Source organism: Sminthopsis crassicaudata, chromosome 3, assembly GCF_048593235.1.
Source record: "Sminthopsis crassicaudata isolate SCR6 chromosome 3, ASM4859323v1, whole genome shotgun sequence".
Lineage (NCBI taxonomy): Eukaryota > Metazoa > Chordata > Mammalia > Dasyuromorphia > Dasyuridae > Sminthopsis > Sminthopsis crassicaudata.
In genome coordinates this window covers 472,985,893-473,012,002 of record NC_133619.1, presented here as the reverse complement: position 1 = coordinate 473,012,002, position 26,110 = coordinate 472,985,893, and positions in this window count along the sequence as shown.

Sequence of the window (26,110 nt, the reverse complement as noted above, 5' to 3'; positions counted from 1 at the left end):
GTCTCTCTCTGTCTCTCTCTCTCTCTCTGTCTGTCTCTCCCTCTCTGTCTCTGTCTCTGTCTTTTTCTCTTCTCTTCTCTTCTCTTCTCTCTCTCTCTCTCTCTCTCTCTCTCTCTCTCTCTCTCTCTCTCTCTCTCTCTCTCTCTCTCTCTCTCTTCTGTTTCTCTGTCACACACACATAAACACATACATACAACACAAACACACAATCTCTGTCTCTTCTTCCTCCTCCTCCTACCTCGATGATCACTCTGTCTCAATCTCTTCTGCTGGCTTTTCATCCAAGTCACTTCTATTATCTGTGAATATTACCTAAAGATCTGTTCTCTTCCCTCTCTATGTTCTTTTTACATGAACTCTTGAATTTAATTATTATCTCTAGGCAGATGATTCCCAGGTCTTTATATCAACTCTATTTTCTCTTCAGTACTAAATACTTAAATCCAACTCCCTATGGAATTTTTCAAACTGTATGTTCTATATCTTAAATTCAATATGGAAGATCATGTTTTCTCCAAACACACCCTCTCCAAATATCAAACTCTTCTTTCTGTCAAGAAATATCCTTCTTGGGGCAGCTAGGTGGCACAGGGGATAGAGCACCAGCCCTGAAGTCAGGAGGACCTGAGTTCAAATCTGGTCTCAGACACTTAACACTTCCTACCTGTGTGACCCTGAGCAAGTCACTTAACCCCAATTGTCTCAGCAACAAAAGAAAAGAAATATCCTTCTTGCCATCCAAGTTTATAATCTCAGCAGCATTAAACTTGGCTTCTCATTCTTTCTTATCCATTCAGTTGGCAAAGCTTGCACTTTCTTCTGCCACAAAAATCACAATCCATCCCTTTTCCTCTACATATGATTCTCCTCTTTGATTCTGTTGCAACAGCTTCCTGATTGTTTTCCCTGCCTCTTCTTCCTCTCTATCTAATCCAACCTCCAAATAAGTACTGAAGTGATTTTCTTAAAATTCAGATCTGATCATATCATTCCCCTACTTAATAAATTCCATACCTTTAGGATCAAATACTTTCCTCTCTTTCTGGCTTTTAAAATTTTTCATCACTTGACTCCAACCAACCTTTCCCATCTTGTTATGACTTACCTCTTACTCCCATCTTTAGTCTGGTCTAGTAAGTTCTGGCTTACTTATTCTTCCTCACGCGTGATCTCCTGTTTTCTTGCCTTTGCACTGTCTGTCCTGTCCTGTTCTGCCTCTTTATCTCTTAGGCTCATTCAAAATTCAACTTAAGTATTTCAAATCTTTCTTGATCCCTCAGCTGTTAGAGTCCTTCTTCACTAATCATCTTATTTTTATTTTGCAAACAGGGTGTTTGAAAGCATTAGTGCAGATTTAAGCTTTAATTGTTAAATAGCTTAACATGACACTGAGATTTTGGGAACATTCTGTATATTTTGGATGGTTATGACTTATAATTATATATACTTACGCAACCTATACCTCAAAGTCTACTTGCATAAGTATCTCCTCATTGGTAGGGACTGATAAGTTATCTCACTCCTAATAGTCCTCTTGGGCATTCACTCTGTATTATATATATTCTCAGATGTGTACTTTTCCTGATTTCTGTTTTGCTGTTAACTTGGATAAATGGTAGGTTTTTTTTGTTGTTTTTTGTGTGTTTTTGTTTGTTTGTTTGTTTTTGCTATTTGTTACATGTGTTTATTATTGAATTAGCCATTGGTGGGAAGGGAGTCAAGTCTTGGGTATATGCTTTTGACATACTCCATTCCTGATTTAAGGATTAGAGATTGGGAACTCAGTTTGAAGCTAAAAACTACTTCCTCTAGATCTGGACTTCTTAAACTTTTTATATTTTTGTTCCCTTTTCCTTAGAGAAATTTTTGTGTGACTCTGGATATATAGGTATATAAAATAAGTATACAAATCAAGCACTTACTGATAATAAACCATGACTTGATGACCACTACATTTAGTTATGTGACCTCATATGGAACCATGATTCAAAGTTTAAGAAGCTTTGCTCTAGACCAGGGATGGGGAACGTTTTTTCTACCAACAACCATTTGGATATTTACAACATCATTTGCAGGCCATATCAAATTAACAAGTTATAGAACTCAAGCTGTGGGAGGTTGTTGTACCTAGATTTAAGCTCATCTTTGCCTGTGGTTGCCTCAGCAGGGTTAAAACTAAATGATTTCATGGGCTTTATACAGTGCATGATCCAGACATCTCTTCTCCCTGCTCTTACAATATTTAGGGAAATAAGTAGATATATAGTTCTAGACATACAGTTCTTTTTTTTGATGACACCAGAATGGCCAATCTCTAGCCCCAGCCTCCTCCCTCCTCTTTTGGTATTAATTCAGTCTCTGTTGGAAAAAGGTTGGAAAAAAGAGAAGACTCTAGAAATATCTGTGGTCTCTCTGTGAGTGAAATCCAGACTTATGTGGAAAAACAATCTATGTGGCCAAAACATAGTGCACTCATATTATTCTTAAAATAATATATAACTACACATATATGCAAATTGATATGTATGTATGTATCTATATCTCCACACACATACACATATATCTGTATTTCCCCCAATAAGATAGAAATATTTTGAGAGCTGGGACAATTTCATTTTGTCTCTGCATTTCATAGTGCCTGGCATAGTACTTGGCACATGTAGACCTTTAATAAACATTTGTTGAATAATGCATGAATGATGTGGAAGAGATCACAGAGCAGTGAAAATGGAGACAAGAAAACCATTTGGGAGATAGTTCCAACACTGCAGGTGTGAGAAGATAAAAGCTTGTACTAAAGTGATGGTAATGTGAATGCAAAGGAAGAGAAAAATACAGAAGACATTAAAAGAAAAGAACTGAAAAGTTTGGTAGTTGGCTAGACATAAGGAATAAGAGAGAGGAAGGAATAAGAGGTGACCATACATTAAAACTTGGGTGGTGGAAGAATGGTGACACCATTAACAGAAATAGATTGTATGGAAAAATTATTTTTGGGGAAAATGATAATTTCTGAATTAGACAAGTTGAATTTTAATTGAGAGCAAAAAATAGAAATGTGGAAATTTCAAATGGAAATAGCCACAGGCAAATGGAATATTGTAGTTCAGGAGAGGAGGACTAGAGTGAGTGAGTATAAGACTAGAGATGGGAGGCATTCACATATTGCTGATGGGGGAAACCAAGTTCAAGGTGAGAAGAGAAGGCTATGATTTGAACCTCAGTAAAGATACCCATTAAAGAGTAGGAGGAAGAAGGGGTGCCAATAAAGGAGACAGAGAAAAATAATTAATAAAATCATACATAGCTAAGAGAAGAACCAAGATAATTTAAGTCTTGGAAGTCAAGGTAAGAGAGAGTTTCAAGAAAGGACATTTAGTTAGTGGTACTAAATGTAACCGTGATATTAAGGAGTACGAGAATTAATAGACTGACAAACATGTGTCAGATATTGACTACATGTCAGGCCCTATGCTAAGTTCTAAAGAGGGGGGAATAAAGAGGCCAAGATTTTTTATGCCTGGAATGATTAAAATATTGAACTTATTTCACTTTTTTTTAAAGGCCTTACACATTAGTGTTTATTCTTGAAATGTATAATTAAAACCAATAAAATTAATAGACTAAGTAAAGCTATATGTACTATATAAAGGAAAAATAGAAGTAACAAGGAGAAACTTGAAAGATTCAGGAATTTGGAAGAGGAGGATATAATAATAATAATTGTTCATATTTATATAGAGTTAAGGCTGACAAAGCACCTGCATGGGACAGGTTGGGTGCAAGACCCCTTTTCCAATTAACTAATCAGAGGCATCATGAGGTACAAAGAGAAAGCATTTATTTAATCTCTGCAGGGAGAGCCCCAGACACACCTGGGAGCCATCCCAACTCCCACCATGTGCTCCTGGAATCTGACTAGCTTCCAGCTTGTCCAGGGTTTAAAAGCAAAAGACTTAAGCCTTCTCATTGAATAGACTAAAAGAACATAACCATCCTTGACCAATGGTCACCAATGCTGGCTACCTCCCACAGATCATGTCATTTCCTGCAACTTCCTTATCCTAGTTTCAAAGTTCATTCCTCCAGAGATCAAATGACCTCCCCAAGATCCCAGTTCTGGAAACAGGGATCATGTGACAATACTGAGAAATACTTCATCCAATCAGTCCCATTCACATCCATTCAGTTATATGACCCCATATGGGGGGAAATTTATAACATTTTGGATATTTATGACATCATTTGCAGGTCATATCAAATTATCAACTTAAAGAATTCAAGTAGTGGGGGCTTGTTATACTGAGTTTTCAGCTCATCATCACGTCTTTAAGATCCTCCTCTCCAGAAGGAGTTTGTGTCCAAGGGAGAACTAGAGACCATTATTGATCACAAAATAGAAAATTTTGATTACACCAAATTAAAAAGTTTTTGCACAAACAAAACTAATGCAAACAAGATTAGAAGGGAAGTAACAAATTGGGCAAACATTTTTTACAGTTAAAGGTTCTGATAAAGGCCTCATCTCCAAAATATACAGAGAATTGACTTTAATTTATAAGAAATCAAACCATTCTCCAATTGATAAATGGTCAAAGGATATGAACAGACAATTCTCAGATGATGAAATTGAAACTATATCCACTCACATGAAAGAGTATTCCAAATCACTATTGATCAGAGAAATGCAAATTAAGACAACTCTGAGATATCATTACACACCTGTCAGATTGGCTAAGATGACAGGAACAAATAACGATGAATGTTGGAGGGGCTGTGGGAAAACTGGGACACTGATGCATTGTTGGTGGAGTTGTGAAAGAATCCAACCATTCTGGAGAGCAATCTGGAATTATGCCCAAAAAGTTATCAAAATGTGCATACCCTTTAATCCCGCAGTGCTACTACTGGGCTTATATCCCAAGGAAATACTAAAGAGGGGAAATGGACCAAAATGTTTGTGGCAGCCCTTTTTGTAGTGGCTAGAGACTGGAAGATGAATGGATGTCCATCAATTGGAGAATGGTTGGGTAAATTATGGTATATGAATGTTATGGAATATTATTGTTCTGTAAGAAATGATCAATAGGATGAATACAGAGAGGATTGGAGAGACTTACATCAACTGATGCTGAGTGAAATGAGCAGAACTAGGAGATCACTATACACTTCAACAATGATACTGTATTCTGATGTATGTATTCTGATGGAAGTGGATATCTTCAACATAGAGAAGAGCTAATCCAATTCCAATTGATCGATGATGGACAGAATCAGCTACATCCAGAAAAGGAACACTGGGAAATGAGTGTAAACTGTGAGCATTGTTTTTGTTTTTTGTTTTTTGTTTTTTGTTTTGTTTTGTTTTTTTTCTCTTCCCAGATTATTTTTGCGAATACAATCCTTCCTTTGCAACTACAATCCTTCCTTTGCAACAATAACAACAAAATTCAGTTCTGCACATATATATTGTACCTAGGATATACTATAAGATATTTAATATGTATGGGAATGCCTGCCATCTAGGGGAGAGGGTGGAGGGAAGGAGGGAAAAAACTCGGAACAGAAGGGAGTACAAGGGATAATGTTGTAAAAAAAAAAATTACCTATGCATATGTACTGTCAAAGAAAATGTTATAATTATAAAAATTGACCTTTTCTTTGTCTGCTGCCTGACATTCAACATGAAGACCAATTCCTCCCCAAAGAATTCTCTCTGACCTTGGTTTGCAAGACCTGTTACTCAATTTAAAAAAAAAAAAATTTTTATCTGTATTGTGACTCACACCCGGCCTCCAGTATTTCTTTAGGCATTCTCTTCTAGTCCCCATCCTGATAACACTCAAGGTTCTTTTCTCAATTCCCTTATTTTTGTTTTCTGTCCTACCTCCTATACAGAATTCTCAAAAAGCAAGATTGAGCTATCCCCCAGAGGACATTTAGATCATGTCATAGTGGTTTGATGGGTAGTAGGCAGGAGTGTTGGGGGATGCTGCCTCCAGACACTTTGCTCAGTTATTCACTATTTATGAGAAATTGTCAATTTACTGTGGAAATAGTCCAACTGAGCCTGAAGATAAGGGGAGTAAGAGCAAAAAGGAGGAAGGAAATACATATTTATGCAGCACTTATTTTGTGCCAGGCAGCATGCTTAGTGCTTTTACTAGTATTATTTCATTTGATCCTCACAACAAACCTGGGTGATAGGTGCTATTATTAGCTTCATTTTGCAGTTGAAGAAACTGAGGGAGATAGAGCTTTAGTGATTTATCCAGCGTCACAACTAGTAAATGACTGAGTATATTTAAAAGCAGGACCTCTGACTTCAAGTCCAGTGCTCTATCCATTGTACCATTAACTTCTTGAGTCTTACACATAATAAACAAAAGAAAACAACATAGGGTGAGTTGTCTCTAAATAAAGGACTCTTTTCAGACAATAAAGTCATGACTCAAGAGAAAAATCCTTGGTGAAGCTTTCCCATTCCTTCAATATGATGTTACTCCTCTTATCATAGTTTTCTCTGATGTGAGTTATTTAGAGGATTTTTTGGGAGGAAGAGGAGGTAGTCTGGATCTGAGATTTTTTTTGGTATTGGGACACTTAGGAAATTTCCCTCTACCAATACAACTCAGCATTAGCTCTAGAGAGTTAGCTTGGGAGCATTGAGAAGTTAAGAGAGACCTTTCTAGGGTCACATGTACACATATAGTTATTATACAGTTAATATACATTTGTATGTATGTGATATTCCCTTATCATATTGTGCACTCCCTGAAGGAAGAGATCATGTTGCAATTATCTTTCTTTCTTCTCTAGCATCTCCCTAGCAGAGGACTCTTCATATGTAGTCTCTCAAGAAATAATTATTAACCCAATAGATAAAAGCTTGAAGGAGCAATTGGCATATTTCTTAAAAGACAAATAAAAATCTTTAGGATCTATGGCAAGTTTTCAAATAATTTAATTTAGTTCCCCAAATTATGAAATATCAAAGATAACAAAAAAATCTGATAAGTATGTGGAATATACTTCAAAGACTATCAACAGATCATTGGCATAATGGATATTTATCAACCATCACCTTCTAGAAATCAGAACTGCTTTTACTTCATTTATCATATTTTATTGTTATCAAATTGAAGTGGGGAAGGGAATTTGTGCCATTATTAGTAGCTGTAAATAGTTTCCTAAGGATTTCGAAAATCATTTTACTTGACTGTCTTTCTGATACATGAATGTAAATTATAGAAAAATTAACAGGTTACCATGACCTCAGTTGGGACTGGGAAAGTGGCTTGTCCACAAACAAAACCTTGAAGGCAAGCAGACATCAAAGTTAGTGACTTCTTTCTTATTAGAATTTGCCACATAAACTAAAGGAGAATTGCAGTTGTTTTTGCTATAGAATAGGGTACCTTGTGAATGTTAGTGGATATAATAGAGGAAAAGATAACTTACTATGTTTTTCCTTCCTGTTACATCTTAAAGACTTTAAACTGCTATTTAGCATCCAATTTAGCAATCCAAATTATACCCTGATATAATTTGGTTTTTTTGTATAATTGCCAAAGTAAGTAAAAGAACTTTGTTATAATTATAAGTGAAGAATGCATACATTCTTCTACAGAAATAGATTTCTTTCTTTTATAAAAATCTACAGAAAAATAAGATTTCAAAGGAGTTCACATAAATTTCAATCAATAAACATTTATTAAGGACCTGCTATGTGCCTGGTATTGTGCTGACTAAGCCAATTAGTTAAGAAAAAACCCACAACTTTCCAGTTGAGGGGGAAAACCCATTTTTTTTTTTTAAATTCAAAGAAACACTTTAGAAGAGGGAGTTGATTAGGACAATGTTCATAGCTTCTAAAATTATTCCTCCCTTAAGTCCTGTAAAAGAAAGAAGAGGAAGAGGAAGAAGAAGAAGAGGAGTTCATGAAGGATGAGGAGAAGGCTGGAGTTACAGCAATCCTATAAATGAGATCACAGATCTGTTAAAGTATCAAAGATATTTAAAATGGATTTTTAAAGAGGAATCCATCTGTATTTAAATGATCTTACAAGAAATGGGGAAACATACAGAAATAACATAAGTATGTTGGTAGTTGCAGACCTCAAAAACGGATTCTGTCCTATTTTACAGTCAAGGAATTAGGATGGCACTTTTGCAGTTCTAAGATATGTAACACAGAGGGAAGCAAATGTTTGAAAATACCTGCCTCCCACTGACTCAATCCCAAAGAGAATTAAAATAAACTTAGAAGTCATTTCAAAACACCAAAGTCCAATATTCTAAATCTGTCTTGGCCCCAAGGTGCAAAAAAAATGTTAATGCTAAAGAGAATTTCAAGCATTTGGCATGGGGATGATTTCTTAGTGCAGTTCAACTGTTAATAAGTTCTAAAAGTTTTTTTTAAATAAAAGTTTTGTTTTAAGTGCTGAAGCTACTATAGGAATTAGTCAATAGAACACAAGTTCCTTGAAAGTGGAACTGTTTTGTTTCATCTTTGTATTCTCAGCTTCCAGTAGAGTGCTTTGGGTAGGATGCATTTAACAACACATGTATTGAATTGAATTGAATTGAGAAATTTAGAGTTTATTAGATGGTGTCCAATCAAGAACAGAGTCATACAGCTGGATGTCAGTGGGATAAGCCTAAGGATTAGACTTGAAAACAAACACTTAGGTTGTGGAAAGAGACAGACACACAAAGACAGATAGAGACAGAGACACAGAGATAGATAGAGATGGACATAGATACAGAGAGAGAAGAAAGGAGGAAGAAAGAAAAAAAAAAAGGAAGGAAGGATAACAAAAAAGAACTAAATGAAGTTTATGCTAAGCTCTGTAATAGGAGGGCAGCTAAGTGTACAATGAATAGAGTTCTGGGTCTGGAGTAAGGAAGGAAGACATCTTTAAATGTAAATTTAAATCTGATCTCAGACACTTACTAGCTATGTGTCCCTAGACAGGTCACTTAACCTTGTTTTCCTCAGTTTCTCATTTGGTAAAAAAATTATCTGAGAAAGAAATGGCAAGCCATTCCAATATCTTTGCCAAGAAACCCTGAAGGGTTCATGAGATCAGATAGGACTGAAAACCACTAAACTATAGCATCTGTGTTAAGCATTGGGGATTTAAACACAGAAGTGACCTATTCCTACCTTAAAAGAGCTTACATTCTAAAGAAGAAGAAAAGGGAATGGTGGGCAGGGAGGATTATTTTGGTTTGTGCTGTCAGAGAGAAAATGAGTAGAGTCACACCCTTTTCAAGAATAACAAACAATTTTATGAAGTTATATCTTATATACTACTACATTATTGACAGAGTTGTGAACTGATCCAATCATTCTGGATCTATGTCCAATTTGGAACTATGCCCAAAGGGCTATCAAAATGTTCATACTCTTGGATCCAGCAGTGAATCTACTGGTTCAACCACCTGTATATACATGTATATGGGATGGGCACTACCCGTAGTGCCATTAGATTAATAGTTGAATTAAAGATGAGCCTTTCTAGAACACAGCTCCCTTGGGGGAGGGCTGAGAGTTTTGACACCGATGTCATTGATGCCAGGTGTAACTCTTAGTTTTGGTTCAAGTGCTGGGGTTTTCTGTTGCTGTTTTAGAACGAGGTGTTGATTCTACAGCTGCTAAGAAAAAAGTACTTTGGTTGAGTTATTGAAGCTGGCCACCAGCTAAGACATCTTTCATGACCTACACAAATGTAATACCTACTTTACTCAGTTCTATTCCTCATTTTTGCAAGTTTTACTCACCCACGCTACTTCACTTCAAGTTGGTATTTGTTACTTAAGGATACACACACACACACACACACACACACACACACACAACACACAAGTTTTGTAGGCTATTGACTCCTCCAATGTCACATAGGTATTCTCCTCAATCCAACTCTAGGGTTCCTCCCCACACCATGCAAAATAATCAGTTTGTAGACCAAGGAGGAGAATCTCCTAGTGTGTCTCTCTGAGTATGACTCTCTTGAAAATCTGTGAGAGGTGACCCAGAAGATGGAGTGTGGGGCTGTGTTCAAATATATCCTTAGACCTTATTTGTGACCTGATAAGAAGTTACTTAATCTCCATTTGCCTCAGTTTTCTCATCTATAAAAGGGAAATGATAAAAATAGCACCTATCTCCTAAAGCTGTTGTTGAGGATCAAATGAGATAACTGTATAGCACTTTAGCACAGTGCCTGGAGCATAGTAAATGTTGGCTGTTATTATTACATTTGACAGAAAGAGAGACAAAAGAGAAATACAGACAGGGAGAATAGGATATCTGCAAAAAAATTTTTTTAAGTCATACATCAGATACAAATACTGAATTTATCTGTATTTTCTCAGTAGTTTTCTTTAGAACCTACCTAATTTTGCTAGTTTTTAAATGTAAGATGTCACTTATGCTTTCCCATGCTACTTGGACTTTTTAAAATTTATAGGACCCTCCACTTCTTCTCATTTCCTGTGCTCTGCCCTCCAGCCTACTCTTCACCCCATAACTTGTTTGGTTACTTGCAGCATCTAAATTTAGTGTCTCTTGCTTCATGCAAAAGGGTAAAAGGGCTCAGCAGCAGATGGCTGAAGTTTGCAGAACCATTGGTTAAACAGACTTCATTGCATTAAAGTCAAATGCCTCCCAGCAAACAAGGTTGCTTTTCTGACTACATGAAAGTTTCTATTTCCTTCTTTGATTCAGAAAATTATTTAATCTAGAAGAGAAATTAATGAAAAATATTCAAACAGTTCCATGAGCCCTTTCCTCTCCTCCCCCATCCCACATCTTAGCTGCTTAGAGATGTTCTATGTTTTATTTTAAGGAATCAAATCTTTGGTGCTTGTAAAGAATGGCCTTCAAGTGATAGCCAGAATGCATACTATTGTACACTATTCATTTAGATAGAATTAGAATTGACTTTGGCATAATCTTCCATTAAAATTTTGTTAATCTTTTGTTTCATTAACAAAAAAAAGTCTAAAGACTACTCCACAGAATCACTGAGCTTGAGAATTGGAAGTGGTCATATAGTTCAGCCTATTTACAAAAGGATTCCTCACTAAAACATATTCTTCAGTTAATTGTATTGCCTCGGCTTGAAAGCCAAGGTGAGGAAAACCACTACCACTTGAAGCAGGCTATTCCATTCTTGGACAGCTTGAATTATTAAGTTTTTCCAATATCAAGCCCAGATTAGCCTCTGTAACTTTTACTCATTGCTCTTTGTTCTGTCTTCCAAGGCCAAATAGAACAAATCTCTCCCCCACATGAAAGACTTTCAAATATTTGAACACAGCAATCACCTCCTATCTTGAGTCTTTTCTTTTTAAGACAATCATTTTAGATTCCTTCAGCATCTAATAATCCCCAAATGGCATGTTCTCAAGATTCTTTACTATACTGGACACACTCTGGATAGTCTCCATGTCCGTAAACTGCAGGGCCCAAATGAATGCAGTATTCCAGATGAGGTCTGACAAAGATAGAATACAATGGAACTCTCACCTTCCTATTCTGTGAAGCTATTTTTCTTAATACTTTTGATAATCTCATTAACACTTTTGTGTGTTCAAGATGCCATACTGCTTTAGCTAGGCTAGCTTGTTTGCCCTGGAGGTTGACAGACTATTGATTAGCATTTGATGAGGACTGATGGTCTGGGTGGTGCTACCATCCCCCAGGCTCTTAGGCTTAGGCTCTTAGGCTGTCTGGTCTATTGATAGCAATGATCAGCAGCTGGTACTGGAGGTGGAAAGGAAATAAGCTCCTTTTTCACAAGTGATTATTTCCTTCAGTATCTGGAGGGCCAGGATAGAACTATGTACGTAGAGCATTGCAAATTTAAAGGCTTTTGCTCTCAAAATCCTTTATTATCTCTTAGGAGTTTGAAGAGAGATGATCATTGAGGTGATGGTACTGATGATAGGATGGTGGATGGAAAGATGGACAAGGTAAATGACTGGATAGGATGTAATTAATAGCCTGTTGATCTGATCTCCAATCTGGAACCAGTTAGGTATAGTGGGATAGGCGAATTTATGTTTTCAGATCAAGAGAGCTTTGCTCTAAGGTAGGAGTTCCAAAGCTGAGTATTTATTTCTTTCAAGGACTGGGGCAGGGTGGGGTGGGGGGTGGGGAATGAGAGAAATGGTTTCTGTGGTTTCTACCTTTGTTCCAAAGAAGTTATTCCAGGGAATGAGCTTGATATCAGTGACAGACCTCTGCCAAAATAGCCAGTGAATAGTTGGATGGGCTATGAATCATGGATTAATGGGTAAAGGATAAAACAGATGTGGCATAGAGTAATTGTTAAGTATTTCTGCTATTTATGTATAACAGTAGGGTGATTATGACTAATGCAATTAGGTGGAATTGTAGAGGAGGAAAGGACTAGGGTCATCTGTGGCCTAGATCCTTGACATTAGGGTGAAACCGGCCTTTCCCAGTTTGTGAATGGAAAGATATTGAAACTCTAGGTACCCCATGGATGTATTATGTAGAAATGGTCTCAGAAGGCTCTCCAATAAAGGATTATAAGAGTGGGAGCATCCTGTGGAGGAACACAATGAGAGTGATAAATTAAAACTATAATGCTAGGCATTTAATACTTTTTAAAAGTTAAAAGTTTATGTTTAACTTCTGAACTCATTAAGAAACAAATGCGTCCCACTGGTAATTCTGTGCTTCATTTTCTCTTCTTTTGGTGTTCTCACCAGTGTAGATTCCCATGGAGATTATAGCTCTTTCTCTTCTTTCTATTCATGGCTTTTCATAAATCTTCCCTAGAAGGTCCAACCACAGTGCTGACGATGTCCTCTATTCTTTTTTGTTTGTTTGTTTAATAAGAAGCAGTTTGTTGAGGGAGCTGTGGACTGATACAGCTATTTCAGAAAACAATTTGGAACTATGTCCAAAAAGCTATTGAACTGTGTATATCTTTTGACCCAACCACACTGATATCAGATCTACATCCCAAAGAGATAAAAGAAACACCCATACATACAAAACATAATTACAGAAAGTCTTTTGTGGTGGCATAAAAATGGAAATTGAGATGGGGCCATCAATTAGGGAATAACTGAACAAGTTTTTGAAAGTGATAGAATCCTATTGTACTATAAGAAACGATGGAAGAAATGATTTCAGAAAAACTTGTAAAACCATGTAAACTGAAGCAAAGTGACATGAACAGAACTAGCAGAACAATTTATTCAATAACAATATTGCAAAGATAATTAACTTTGAAAGACTTAGAAACTGGTCAGCACAGTGGCCAATCACAGTCGCAAAGAACCCATGATGAAACATGCTATCCATCTCCAGATAGAGTACTGATAGACACAGAATACAGAATGAGGAATATTTTCTTTTCTTTCTTTTTTCTCTATTTTTTGGACATCACTAATGAGGGAAATTGTTTTTCATGACCATACATATTTATAAAAACTTTTGTTCTTGGATTTTCAATGGATGGAGGAGAGAAGGAAAGAATGTGGCACTAAAAATAAAACAAAATAGAATTTTAAAAACAAGAGGCAACTAGATGGCACAACAAATAGAGCACTGGACTTGGAATCAAGAAGACCTGAGTTCAAATCCTTCCTTAGATACTATGTGACCCAGAGGAGATCATCTATCATTAGTCACAGTTTTCTCATTTACAAAGTATAGAATATGATAGTCCGATCTTACAAGGTTATTATGAGAAGTAAATGACATTTCCCTCCTGGCTGTTCTACTCTATACTTTACCACAAAGGCTCAGCCACTTTTTCACCTTGGAACTTCCCTTAGTCCCTGAGTTCTTTTCACTCTGAAAAATCCCTCTGTCCTACCAGCTTACTTCTTCTAAAAGTGAATTTCTTCTGGAGACTTCTAATTTGTGGATAGGTTTAGTCTGTCCATGCTTCATTTTTCTATTGACTGTACTTCTGACTCTCCAGACTAGTCTTCTAATCTGTTCAGTTCCCTTTTATTTAAAAAAAAATAATTTTTATTCATGTTATCTAGTTGTATTAGTCATATCAAATTCCTTTTGACCTCATTTGGGGTTTTCTTGGCAAAGATGCTGGTGGATTTGCCATTCCCTTCCAGTTTCAGCTTTTAGATGAGGAACTGGGGCAAACAGAATTAAGTGACTTGTCCAGAATTATGCAGCTAGTGTCTGAGGCCATATTTGAACTCCGGACTTCCTGCATTGAGACCCAGTACTGTATCCACTGCCTATCTATTTCTTACATTAACATAATATACTATGTGTTTCTTCTTTTTTCCTTCCTTGAGGGCCATTCCAAACAGTAGAGTTCTTTTTAGAGAGGAAAAAAGTCAGCATGACTAACTGATGCATTGAGAAAGTGCAAAAACATGTACAATATTGTAATACTTTTAGACTACTTCCACCAGGGAATAACTTCATTTATCTCTTCATTTGAATTCCATTTGATCTTTATACATTTGTTACATTTACTTTTGATTTTTTCATGTGTCATTATGCTTTCTGTTTACATTGTTGCTATCACTGTATATTGTTTCTTTGGCTCTGCTTCCTTCACTCTGAATCAGTTCATGGTTTCTCTGAATTCATCACAGGCATTATTTCTTACAATGCAATAGTTTCTATTAGATTCACGTACCACACTTTGATTAACCCTTTCCCAATCTGATAGGCATCTATTTTATTTCCAGAAGTTCAGTTCTCTTTTATATACTGTTTTGCCCCATTAGGATATAATCTCCATAGTAGGCATTGTCATTTAATTTGCTTTTATTTGTATCCCCAGAGCTCAGCACAGTGCTTGGCACATAGTAAACACTTAATAAATGTTTATTGTCTTCTTGTTAAATGAAATAACATACACGAAGCACTTCACAAACCTTAAAATATTATAACAACTCCAGCTTTTATTATTATTAAGAATTGTGATCATTTCTTTCAACGTACCCTGTGGGATACTCATCTGTCATTTCTGTACATCTCCTTTTCTAGAAACACTGATGGTGTCTTTGAGGATACTTGTCATGTGCATGTTGTCATTGGTAACATACTGCAGCTTACTGTGTGTTTCTCCATTGCCTTTTGAGTTATTTGTAATTCTAATTCTTCTGAGATCATGGTGTTCTACAGGCCTCTCTCATTCATGCTCATATTCTGACACCATTAATGGGCTTATGTTTGAACAGCTAGACCAGTGCTAACTTTGTTCTCAGGGAAACCACTGTAAATGTACCATCCTTTGAAGGTTGAAAAAAGCTCAGTTTACATTATTCTAGCCTTTCAGGATATCCTCAAAATGATTTTTCAAAAGCAACAATTTGAAATACAATAGATTAAATGTATATCTAAATGCATGTTAATTTCAAATTTGCTTTTTTTCTGAGATCCAAGCCTGATTATGATCGACATATATATTTAAATTTTCTATTTTTTTATATATACACACAAAAGGGAATTTTAGAAAATGAAAACTTGTTTGTGACTGGAGAGAAATATAAAAAAATGCATGTGCTATAAACCAGAAAGAAAACAATTAAATATTTATTACTGCAGAGAATCATAGTCATATTCTCTGTACTTATGTGACAGCATAAAATGAAGGCACAATAAATAAGACTGCACCTTCAAAGTATCTTCTCACTTGGAAATGGAAGCTGTTCAAGCTCAAAGAACATTATTAGAGAGCAGCTATAAAATATAACGTGCAGAGTAGACTCAGAGAAATGAACAGGTTATTTATATTCCCTTAGTAGTGAAATGTAGTTCTTCCATGGAAAATAAGACTTGATAAATGGAAGAAGAAATGGACGTTTTCTCTTGAATACCTTAAATCAGTTCATGCTCATCAGGAAACAAATTTGTCTTCCTCTCCCAGACATTCTTCTTCTCAACTTCCTTGTCACAATCCGTGGTATTACATTTCTCCCAGGGGAAATGTAGCCTCTCACACCTATGGACATTGACACAACGGGCCCTAATAGCTATATTGTTCTCTGTCCTTGTCTCCAGGAGTTGAAAATCCTTTTTTTCTTTTAGGAGTCAGTGTAGCTGTTACCTTACCTTGATGAAACCCTCCATGAGTCCTTTATCTACCCTTTATCTGATATTTGATATCTTCCTAGCACAAATATTTTCAGGAAAGCAATGACTTTTTGCTTGGGAAAACAAAATAATGATAACAATAGCAATAGCATTTATATAGCACTTTAAGGTCAGCAAAGCATTTTACAAATATTCTCACAACAACATGGGAAATGGGTACTATTATTGTCATCCACATTTTACATATATGGAAACTGAGGCAGAGAGCCATTTAAGTGACTTGCCTAAGGTCCTATAGTAGGATATGAACTTGTCTCTTCCTATCTCCAAGTCCAACATTTTATCCACTGTATTACCTAATTGTTGAACTAGACTCGAGTCAAATTATGGTTTCCTTGGGCCATAAACCCAAAAGCTTTTGTGAGGAACAATTCCAAAATTGGACTTGGTGTTGTTATATCACAGATTACGACTTGGCTAGAATGTGAATTACACATAGAGCAGATTAATAGTGCTTTCAAAACCTCTGAACAAGTTTCAGTGCAAGGAGAGGGACTGAGGTTGGATTAAAGACCCTCCCCAGTTGAATTGCAGTGGCTCAACTCCTTTAACTTCTGACCATGTGAACTACTACTATAGTTTATGAACCATTGAAAATATCCTAGAGACAGATGAAAAAGAGGGACAAGAAAATGTTTTATTGATCTTTTTTGTTTTACATAATTGTTATTTCTCAATGCTCTTTCTCCCTGCTCCGAATTTTCTATATTGTTAAGCAATACTAAAGCAAAATCACCCAGTAAATATACCATATCATTCTTTATCCATAGTTTCTCATCTCTTTACTGAGAGGAGGGAAATATGCCTCTTGGTCATTGAATTTAATATAAATGGCTTTTAATGTTCTTATTTATGTTTCTTTATTCTACATATGTTCGTTTCACTCTTTTCATACTTATAAATTCTTATGGGACAATAATCTTCCATTATGACCTGTTTTTAAGTCATTCCCTAAGCAAACTTCCAGTTTTTCATGATTTAAGAAAAAAATGTTGCTATAACTATATATAACTATGTGTGTGTATATGTGTGTATAGGGTAAAGCAGCATGGATTGAATTGAAATATTAGTTTGTTTTGTTTTGCTGAGGCAATTGGGGTTAAGTGACTTGTCCAGGATCACACAGCTAGGAAGTGTTAAGTGTCTGAGGTCACATTTGAACTCAGGTCCTCCTGACTTCAGGGCTGGTGCTCTGTCTACTGCGCCTCCTAGCTGCCCCAAAATATTGTTTTTAATTTATGTACATATCCTTCCTTCATTTTCTGTTTCCCATGTAACAAATTCTAGAAGTTTCCCAGGAATCAATATTAAGGTTACCACTGTGTAGTTCAAAGAATCCATTCTCCCCCTGTTCTGTAAGGCAGACTAGCATTTGTCTAACTCCAGTTCTGAGGTGCTTATCTTGCTCATTACAATTTTTCAAAGATCATTAGTAATGTTTTGACAACATCAATCACAAATTCTTTTAATATCCTACAGAAGAGTGTTTCTTTGTAGGGTGACTTGAATTCACTGAAGGCAGTGAGCTACATTCTTACCATCCCCTTATTTAAGTTAAGCTCCAGTTTCAAATGGATCATTCAATTTTATACTTTTGAGTTCAAAGATTGTTTCTCATGCAGAAGCAAATGTGAGAAATATTAATTCTTCCTTCTCTGTCATTCATCATCATTATCTCTTCAACAACACCAAGTACAACAAGACTCTATGTAATGGTTTCCCTTTTTTTGGCCTTCTTGTCCCAATATTGGTCTTTCTTTCATTCTTTGGGATCCATTCTTCTACTCCCCCCCCCAAAAAAAAAATCCCAGATCACAGTTAGAATGTCATTCTCTGCTTCTATAGATTCTGTTGGTTTTTCCTTTTAAACGCTAGGTCAGTTTTTTTTTTTTTAATTAATTTTATAATTATATATTTTTTGACAGTACATATGCATGAGTAATTTTAATTTTTTTTTTACAACATTATTCCTTGTATTCATTTTTCCAAATTTTCCCCTCCCTCCCTCCATTCCCTCCCCTAGATGACAGGCAATCCCATACATTTTACATGTGTTACAGTATAACCTAAATACAATATATGTGTGTAAATCCAATTTTCTTGTTGCACGTTAAGTATTAGATTCCGAAGGTATAAGTAACCTGGGTAGATAGACAGTAGTGCTAACAATTTACATTCACTTCCCAGTGTTCCTTCTCTGGGTGTAGTTGTTTCTGTCCATCATTGATCATCTGGAAGTGAGTTGGATCTTCTCTATGTTGAAGATATCCACTTCCATTAGAATACATCCTCATGTTCTTATTAATAACTGGGGGGGGGCGGAGGATGTGGGAGGGGAAAGGAGTAGAGGGGTCATTCCCCAGGCCTTTGGGTTTTTTTTTTTTTTTTTCCTAGTAGGGCCACCAGCCTGCATTCTGTGCACCTATAGTTGTTATTTGGAACTATGGGAACACAATAGATCATTCTCTGCAGGTGGCAGATGACACCTTTTAGAGACTTGAGAGCCTCAGTCCTCTTTCTTGTTCCTCTCTCTCTTGTGGTTTCCCCTTGTGGCTAACTATCTGCCACAGCAATTGCCATATGCTGGCTCATGAGCAAGGCTTTTTCTGTAAGTGATTTCCCCACCCCCAGTCTTCTGGTGCTTTCCTGACCTTTTTCAAGATATGAGGCAACTTGTTCTCTTGCACAGATGCATTTGAACCACAATTAGCAGATTCCTGCCATGGCCCTAATGCAAATAGAGGCTGTACTCAACAGTTGTTTACTAAGTCTTATGATGAAATTCAGCTCCTAATCATTTCTTGCCTCTTCCTTTTTTTACAAAAACCAATTTTGGGATTATTATTGATTTTATTCCTGGATATTACTGAACTATGCATAATTAGGAACACAAAATTCTAGAAAAACAGATAACTTTAAAGAAACAAAAAGAAATATCAACCTTCATTACTTTCCCCATTTGAAATCTTGTATACAAGAAGCCATTTGAAATCTTTTGGTATTCATAAAATTATAACTCCTTATCTAACATCAGAATACAAATGTTTGACCTACAAGTACCTAAAATATTTCCTATCACATAATTATTAAAAGTTACTTTTGTTATTGGGAACCATCAAGTCTTGTAAAAATTTTTTTTTAATATATTTCTTTTTGAAGCAAAACTGTTTTTCCTCTGAGAAATGATTCACAATTGTGTCTTTTGTCAAAAAGTACAGGGGTGGGGAGATGAGTAATCAAATTTTTTTTCTAAGTAAAGGTAAAATTGATTTTCACAGAAATTAACAAGTAGCAGATTTCCTTGAATTCTATTGCTGTCACAGTTTTTTGTGTGTTTACTTCAATGTCAAAAATTAGAATTTGAACAAGTCAAGTCTGATAAATAAATAATGTTTCAGGATCTTGACTGCTTGTTTTTTTGTTTTTTTTTTTTTTGTTCTCTTTACTACTTTTCCTCTTTTTTTCTTGCTTTTTTTCAAGACTCAGCTCAAAGCCCATTTTCTGCAGAGGGACAGTCCCCCTAGATGCTGATACCATTCCTTTCAGATTGTCTTTGTTACTCTATGATTCTTTATTTACAAGTTTTCTTTTAATTTTAATGTATGCCCCTTGAGGACAAGGACTGTTTTTTGTTTGTTTTGGTTTTTTGTTTTACTCAGGCATTTGGGGTTAAGTGACTTGCCCAGGGTCACACAGCTAGGAAGTATCTGAGACCAAATTTGAACTCAGGTCCTCCTGACTTAGAGCTGGTGCTCTATCCACTGCACCACTTAGCTTTAGCTGCTAGCGCTTGGTGCCTGGCATGTACTAAGCCCTTAAATGTTTGTTAATTGATTAAGGTATACTAGAAACGAATTCTTTTTCACTAATTGGCAAAAGAAGTTTTTCTTGGTTCAATGTTTCTATGTGTCATTTATTTGCAACAAATCTTAGGCATGTTTTCAGCTTGTTTCTGTTGACTCTTTTCAGATGGGTTTGATTTGTCAGGTATGAAAAAAACTATGAATATTCAAGTGAGTTTGAAGACCACTATGAGGTGATTTCTTGTAACATTTTGTCACCAAGAGTTCCGGTGTCTTTCAAAGGTTCAGGCACATAAATGAACTTCTTTTGAGTCTTTAGCATTTATATTTTCAAGTACACTAGAATGAACTTCATATGGAGGGGTTGGAGTTGTATGTCAAGCCACCAATGCCTGAAGCACAGCATTGTTGGAACACCAGTGTCTTTTATTAATGGGTCCCTGGGGCTATAGAAATACTGGTTTAGTATTAATGTTTCATTTTCTAGTAATTTTGCAGTCTTTGCTTTGTGTGCTACAGAAGCCCTTCTAATTGCATCCAGTCCCCATTCGACTTTAACCTGTGTTTTCAGGGACTGGGGCCAACATGGCAGGAAGGGAATGTTTAGTTCTACATAAACCACAAATAATGGAAGCCAAGGCCTTAGGGCTGGGGTTCTGAACCTTTTTGGTATCATTGGCTCTTTGGCACTTTGTTGAAGTCTATGAATCCCCTTCTCAGAAACATGCTTTTAAATGTTAAGAAAAATACCAATTATATAGAAAATAATTGTTTTTTTTTTTTAAATGGACAAGTTCACAGAACCCAGGTTAAGAAAACTTGGCAGCCAGAAAGAAACATTTCCAATATCATGGAACCACTCTTAGGATAACACAAGATTTAGCAGTTTCTACATTAAAAGATCAAAGGGCTTGGAAAAGATTTCAGAGGGTAAAGGAGCTAGTAATACAATCAAAACTCACCTACCCAACAAAACTGAGTGTAATCCATCGAGGGAAAAGTTGATTTTCAGTTAAACAGAAGACTAAACACTGCTCATTAAAAGATGGCTGAAAAGAAAATTTGACTTTCAAAGGTAAGACTCAAGAGAATCATAGAAATGTAAGCAACAAAGAAAAATCAAATTAGCTTAAACTCTTTACATCCCTAAATGGGAAGATGATACTTTTAATTCCTAAAAACTTTCTATTTAGTTAGAAGGAATATACATAAACAGAGAGAATTCAATGAGTTGAATATAATGAGGTGAAATCTAAAAAATAAGATCATGGGATGAGAAAAAGGAATAGACTGAAAGAAGGGGAGAGGAAGAGGTAGAATGTGATAAATTATGTCATAAGAGAGTTGCAAAAGAGCTTTTACAGTGGAGGGGAAGATGGAAGAGGTGGAAAGAGTGGTAAAAATTTATTCACATTGGAATTAACTCAAAGAGAGAATAGCATCAATTGGGTATAGAAATCTATCTTACCCTTCAGAAAAAAAGAAGGGTAGAGGAAAAAGAGAATGAGTGTGATAAAAGGGAAGACAGATGAGGAGGAAGTTAGGAATAAAAACTTTTGAGGAGGGACAGGGTAAAAAGAGAAGGAAATTAATGCACTATTGTTAGAGCTGTGAACTGATTTCTGGAGAGCAATTTGAAACTATGCCCAAGGAGTTATAAAACTATATATCTTTTGACCCAGAAATACTATTATAAAGTCTTTGTCCCAAAGAGATAAAAAAAGACAAAAATAAAAAAAAATGACCTATTTGTACACAAAAATATTATAATATTTTCTCAAATCTCAAATTATAGCAGCTCTTTTTTTGGTGACAAAGAATTGGAAATTGAGAGGACACCCATAAATTGGGGAATGGCTGAACAAGCTGTGATATATGATTGTAATGCAATACTGTTATATTATAAGAAATGATGAACAGGCTGTTCTTAGAAAAGTTTGATGCAAAAGGAAATGCTCAGAACCAGGTGAACACTGTACACAGTAACAACAGTATTGTGGGATGTGAATGACTTAGCTTTTCTCAGCATTACAATGATCTAGAAAAGCATTTATAATGAAAAACGTTTTATCTGTGCCCTCTCCTGATTCTTTTTCTGTATTTCAGCTGTTTCTTTTTTTAGTCTTCATTGCTGTATTATCATCTCCCACCTTTTTAGTGTCCCTCAAAACTGTCCTGTTCTGTCTTCTCTTGGGGATCTCAGCAGTTCCTATGGACTCATGTGTCATCTCTGTGAATGACTTGCAGGCCTCATCTTTCATCCTCAGCTTCAGACCTGCATTGCCAAATGCTAGCTGGCCATTTCCAATGGGATGTTCTAATGATATCTCAAATTCAATATGTTCAAATGGAACTCATTGTATTCCCCTTTAAAACCTATTTCTCTTCCAAAATTCCCTATTTCTATTGAGAACATCACCATTCTTCCAGTTGATAAGGCTTAGGTTTTGGGGTTCCCATTAGTAGGGAATCAAATGATAAGGTTTAGATTTAGGGAGTCAAAATGAGATTAGGGTTTTTGGGGTTTTTGGTGGTCAGGGAGTTAAATGATAAGATCTAGTGACAGGTTCAAGGTTCAGGGAACCAAATGGAGAAGTTTGACTCCCCTGCTACTCCTTGGGATTTGGCACAAGGTAGGGAATTTTGGGGACTCCCTTCTGGCGATGCAGAGGTTTTCTGTAAAGGAATTTACAGACTTGAAAACCTAGATTGATAAAGTCTGTTATAGGGAAGGTTAGAAATCCTGTCAGAGGTATAAAGTCTGGTTAGGGAAATAGGTGAGGGTAAAGAGAGGGTGGTACTGGAAAAGAATATTCCAGTGGACAGAGGCTCCTTAACATCCCAAGCATAGCATAGCATAGCTGGCATTTTTGGAACCTCTGCAAAGAGAGTTTTAGATTGGCTCTTTTATAATGGGAGCTTTAGCTGAAGGGAACTTGTAGGTGGAGTCCCAAGTTGGCTGGGTTTCAGCTTGAGCTAGATTTTGAATTGAATTCATTGAGTTTCAGGACTGAATCGACCCCATCTAGATAATGAAGATGAAAATGTTTGTTCCTTGGGGCGGGGTCCCTCACTGAAGCAGAGTTGAAGGAGATTTTCTCCTTCGAGGATTTTTAGAGTTTCAGGGTCCCCTCTTCACAGTTACCTAATTTTGCAACATCTGAGTTATTATCAGCTCTTCTCTCTTCCTCAACACATGAAACCATTTCCAATCAGTTGTCAAGTTTTGTCAATTCTGCCTTCATAATATCCCTTGCATCTATCTCTTCTATTTACTGTTATAACTGCCACTTTACCTCAGACATTTATCATTGCTAGTCTCCCTACTGATTTCTCAGCTTCTGTTCTCTCTCTTTTTCAATCCATTTAACAAAACTACCTTCCTAAGTTTATATTGGAATATATGTACATACATATGTACAGTATACATGTAAATGTATATCAGTATGCCTGTGCATTTATCCTCATATAGCATACTCATATCATACACTCATATAATATGCCTATAAACCTATATATCATGAGTTTATGGGTGTATTATATGAGTGTAGTGTAAGTGCTTACACATGCTTTTATATATTACTTCTATATCTGTATAAGGACACATATAGTACACAATGCACACAACTGAACAACCCATGTCCACATCGATGTCCACATGCTAATGTATAGCACATGCTTGCATGCTAAATTACATGTATACTTTTACCACACACATACATGTAAGTACACTGCATACCTGTATACTCATTCATGTATACAGAAACTATATATATATATATATATATATATATATATATACACATATACATACATACATATATACATGTACACTCATACACACACACACATATATATATATATAAATTATATATATGTCCATAAATATCTATCTATCTATCTATCTATACAGGCACATATGTATATACTCTAATAGCACCAGATCATCTATATAATACATGTTCTGCCCCCATACATGCTTACAGGTACCTGCCTATACACTCACCCACAGCTCTAGTGTACATACATCCAGCACCATACAGTCTGCTTACATGTACATGCATACTCATACACATGATGTTCAAATACATTTACACATATACCTAATAAATTCCCTAAAAATTGCATACTTGAATAGTATACCTGCATATAATATGCATACATTTGTTCATTTGTATAGCACACATATACATGGATACATTTGTACGCATATATGTACACCCATCCATGTATACTTATGAAGTATGTTTTTCCTGAACTCCTTAGTTATTAATGGTCTGTCCCTCCTCAAGTTATCTTGTATTTGTTTCTCTGTTCACATTCTGTATACTCCTGGACCTTAAACACCTTAAGTCCTATAACTGTTTTTCAGTTTCAATTGTTTCTCAATGCATAGTATTTTGGCTTGCCTTTTGTTGCTTGCTCTTTGTTTTGAAGATGTATAATGACATCACAAGTGATGGTTTGACTTGTGTGTGAATTGGATGTAAGTGAGACAGACTTAAAGTCAGTAGCCTTGTGAAAATCCAGTATCAAGATAAAAAATCAGGGCAACTAGTGATGAGCTAGGATGCAACAGGTGACTTTGGCACATTCAGTATCTGACCAGTGCCAGCTTTAGCCACCTCTAGGGCCACTGGAACAAATTGTTCTCAACTGCCCATTCCATGGGAGGAAGTCTTCATCTGCTTGAGGTAGACATTTCCCTAACTCACTGATTAATTTGACACCTGACAGTTATTTTCAACCTGGTTTAGCCATCTGCCAACATGGTTTTAGCAAGGTTTGGCTGCTGTATGAGCTACAACTTGCCACAAATGAGAGCTGGGCAAAGGTGGACATGAAATATAGACGAGCAGCCTTGAAAAGGGTTCAGCAGCCCCCACATCAGAGATCATCCCAACACATGCCATTTACCATACCCATTATGTAGCAAGTGTATAACAAGTATTTACTAAATGTTTTGTGCATTTTTTGTGTGGTCTGGGGAGTATTAATAGATTTTGATAAGTGGAACTGAATTGACCTGAATATTTCCAAAAAGTTTAATTCTGCTTCTTTGGGATTATCCATTAGTAGATTTGGGAATACCTACAGTAACCATGTAAGGCTGCATTATAGTTGCCTATAATGGACCATCCCTGCCAGTTTTTGTAGCAATATAGGGTTGTTCAGAATGAACAGCTTAGCATACCCCTGGATACTCTGGGGAGCTGGTATCATGTGGTGTTCTAGGGTGTTCACTGAACAGTGTCTTCTGGCAAAGTCCATAAGATTTTGAGCAAAGCAGTTTCTGGGATCAGTCTTGTAGCCTCAGCACCTAAACTTTTGGTACTGCTGAATTTGAATGACAAGAGTTTCAGAGGGATTTCCACTTTTGTCATCTTTCCAAAACCATAGTACCCAAGTGGGATTGTTTTGAAATGTTTTTTTTTTTTATTTTTGCATTCTTTGCTGAAGGCAGACAGGTTGTTTATTTTCTATATTTTTAGCTTTAGTATTAGAACCATTTTCTAAAGCATACTGAGGGCTAGTGAACTGGCATCCAAATGATTGTAATTGAGTTTATTTCACTATCATCATGAATATTCAATTCAATTCAACAAACTCTTATTAAGCATTTATTTATTCATGGCACTATACTAGGAAGTTGTGCAACCAAGAATTACTGTTGGATCCTGGAGATTCAGTGTGCTTAAGTTACTATTAATCAGAAATATTGGACATACAACCCATCATATTTGCAAGTACTGTCTGAACCAGATTAAAATGTAATTGGAAAATATTTGACAAAATTAATAGAAATACAGTAAAATGTAGATAATATCACATTGTAAAACTAAGTCAATATGTGGCCCACAGGAATCTTTTGAATGGATTAGTGGTTACCATTTCTATTTTAGTCTGACACACTGCTATAAACTATGTTGTTCAGAAATAATTCATCCTGTTTAATAACTTCATTAAACCAAACTCAATTTGTTCATACTTATATAGTTCACTTCAAGGCTGAGTCTCAACAACATAACTGATTCTATGGAAACTCAATAGGACAATGGAGAGTCACAGAAGTACTGATTGTTTTTGTGCAATAAAACCAAGGATAAAATCTCTAAAAATATATTGGAGAATATCAGAAGGTCGTGTTGGCCCCATTTTAATGAGTCTCTACTTTCTATAG